Genomic DNA, 3,465 nt, shown 5'->3' on the forward strand with positions numbered 1-3,465 from the left:
TTTATTTCTTTTGCCTACTTTTTAACGGGGTTGTTTGTTTTTGGCTTGTTGAATTGTTTTACTTTCCTTATAGATTCTGGAAATTAGAACTTTGTCAGATGCAGTTTATGAATAAAATTTTCTTCTATTCTGTAGGTTACCTGTTTATGCTGTTGATGGTTTCTTTTGCTGTGCAGAGGCTTAGTTTAATTAGGACCCGCTTGTCAATTTTTGTTTTTTTGTTGCAATTGCTTTTGAGGACTTAGTCATAAATTCTTTGCGGAGGCCAGTGTCCAGAATGGCGTTTCCTGGGTTTTCCTCTAGGATTCTTATAGTTTGAGGTCTTACATTTATCTTTAATCCATCTTAAGTTAATTTTTATATATGGTGAAAGGTAGGGGTCCAGTTTCATTCTTCCGTATATGACTAGCCAACTATTCCTGCACCATGTATTGATTAGAGAGACCTTTCCCCATTGCTTATTGTTGTTGACTTTGTCAAAGATCAGATGGTTATAGGTGTGCAGTTTTATTTCTGGTTTCTCTATTCTCTTCCACTGGTCTATGTGTCTGTTTTCATACCAGTATCACACTGTTTTGGTTACTGTAGCCTTATGTAAATATAATAGCATAATTTGAAGTCAGATAATATAATGCCTCTGCCTTTGTTCTTTTTGCTTAGGATTACTTGGGCAATTCAGGCTCTTTTTTGGTTCCAAATGAATTTTAGCATATTTTTTTATTTTTAAAATTAACTGTTATCTTTAGTATAAAATAAAGACTGCTTCACCAACTTGTGTGTCCTCTTTGTGCAGGAATCATGCTAATTTTATTTGTATAATTCCAATTTTAGTCTATGTGTTGCCAATCAGCACTAGAATATTTTTTTCTAATACTGTGGAAAATAATCTTCGTAGTTTGGTAGGAATAGTATTGAATCTGTAGACTGCTTTGGCAGTATGATTATTTTAGCAAAAGGAACACGGCATTGGGGGAGGAGAAAAGAGAATGTGTCAGGTCTCAGAATTATTGAACTTAAGTTGCACATGGGATTCTTCTGGAAGAATTGTATAGTGGGCAGTTTGCAAATACAGCACTGGCATCGGGGAGAATCAAAGCTTGCATTGTTGGCTTTTCTTAATGCTTAACTCAAATAATTACCTTTGAATGTTTGTGCTTACACAACTCACTTTTCTATAGGTTGACATTTAATTTGACTTTTGAGTAGCCTTTCATGTACTTACCTTTCTCGGCCTGAGCTTTTGAACTCATTTGCAGAATCAATTAATTTTAAAAAGCATTTTATTTAGAAATAATTTTAAACTGACAGATTGTCAAGAATTCTATAGAGAACGCTGCTATTCCCTTTATGCAAATTCACCCATGTTTATCCATTTGTCACATTTTGCCACACTTGAGCTCTTGTGCATACAGGCACTCCCTCCTCACCCTCCCTGTCTGCACACACACATTAATTTTTTTCTGAGCCATTTAAAAGTACTTTGCAGACATCGTGACCCTTTACTCCTCAGTGTGTGTGTATTCAGTCTATATTTTTTAAGAACAAGACAATAATAAAATTCAGAAAACTTAATATTGATGTAATACCTTAATCTCTAATCTTATGCCAAATTTACCAATTGTCCTAATAATGTCATTTAAAGCAATTTTTGGTACGTTATCTAGTCCAATAACACACCGATGTTCCATAGAGGTTCTAGGGAACAAATACATTATTTTGAAAACATTTAGGCCAGGCACGGTGGCTCATGCCTGTAATCCCAGCACTTTGGGAGGCTGAGGCAGGCGGATCACCAGGTCAAGAGACCAAGACTATCCTGCCCAACATAGTGAAGCCCCATCTCTACTAAAAATTCAAAAATTAGCTGGGCATGGTGGCACACGTGCCTGTAGTCCCAGCTACTCGGGAGGCTGAAGCAGGAGAATCACTTGAACCCAAAAGGTGGAGGTTACAGTGAGCAGAGATTGCGCCACTGCACTCAAGCCTGGCAACAGAGTGAGACTCTGTCTCAAAAAAAAAAAAAAAAAGAAAAAAGAAAACATTTAGTTGTTACAAATTATTTATAATGTGGACTTTAAATAGTTCATTCAAGAATGAACCACCCCATTCCTTTTAAGCAGATCCGCCCAGTCTTGAAAGGACCAGATTTATGAAGACAAATTTCCCTACGCATTCTCTGAAGTGTCAAGTTGCTATTTCTAACACATACACAAAAAAAATTCAGAGGGAAATATTTGGAAATGTTCCTATTGTTGTGTGCCTAGGAGGTGACAAGAAACGAAATTGTTCCCTGCTTCTCTGTCAAAATCCTGGCATGTAGACCTTCTGTTTTCTCAATTAATTATAGAATTTTGACTGCTGAATGGGCATTCTTTAACCTGGGCTGACCATTTGGAATTTAAAATTAGCAGAGTAATTATATTTACTGGGCCATTGATTCAAGGAAAATTGAGCTCGGCTGATGAATTTGCATGTCGTGAAATGGGTCATGACAGCAGATGGTCTTCTAAGAGGCAAAAAATAACTTTGATGTTGGTTGCTCTTTCTCCTTGACTTCTTTCGTTGAACCCTGCTGCAATAATGTGAATGCTGAAAGCAGGTCAAGTGAATTTGGGATGTCTGGATGGATAATCAAGGAGAGTTGTGAGCTGTCAAAGAAGAATATTTTGATCTTAAAATAAATCACCGTATATGGATATCTGAATATAAAGTTAATGATGTGTTCAATCACCATCATCATTAACATTTATTAAGTCCTCCCTCTCACAGGTGCTATTCTAAATGCTTTACATGTATTGACTTGTTTAATCTTCACCAAAACCAATAAGCAAGGATCATTATCATCTGCATTTTATAAATGAGAACATTGAAAGTAAGAGAATAAATTGACCAAGTTCAAATAAATTGTTTTGGTTTTTGTTTCTTGTCATGTGAAATAATTGAAGCTGGAGGAGATTTTGTCTGTATTAAACTCAGGGAGGTCATATTTAGATTGTGGTTTCTAAATACCATTTCCCACTAAAAGAAGCCAGGGCACCTTGGAGAAATGGCTGATTTGACATCTGGAGCTAGAAATGTACAAGATAAGCATAGAACATCTTGTCATACCAAATGGCAGGAAAAGGACTTTTTTTTTTTTTTAAGGCTCTTATTGGGCAAAGAGGAACAAATTTGAGCATTAATAAAAAGGACAATTAAAATGGATGTCAACAAATAGAAAATATTTGTTGAAACACATATTTAAATCCATTGGTTTATAATAGCACACATCTGGTATTTTTTAGAGGCTCTAGGGAATCAGTGCACTATTTTGAAAGCTGATCAATTGGGAGAAAGAATCAAGCAGGTTTTTTTCCTCCTCTATATGAACTGTATCTCAGTGTAACCAAATATTTAACAAGGGCAAATTTCTTTTTACATAAGTAATCTACCCAACAAATGAAGTAGGAATAATTAAAATATCAG

The 3,465-nt window shown here is 35.6% G+C and overlaps 1 non-coding gene across 1 annotated transcript; it reads right to left on the reverse strand.

Moving 5' to 3' along the window:
• Positions 1-748: 748 nt before the first annotated feature.
• On the reverse strand, positions 749-853 carry LOC119470089. The gene has a single exon (XR_005198964.1). It is a non-coding gene; the product is annotated as a U6 spliceosomal RNA (small nuclear RNA).
• Positions 854-3,465: the final 2,612 nt, after the last annotated feature.

This window comes from Cebus imitator, unplaced genomic scaffold (genome assembly GCF_001604975.1).
Source record: "Cebus imitator isolate Cc_AM_T3 unplaced genomic scaffold, Cebus_imitator-1.0 Scaffold21, whole genome shotgun sequence".
Classification (NCBI taxonomy): Eukaryota; Metazoa; Chordata; class Mammalia; order Primates; family Cebidae; genus Cebus; species Cebus imitator.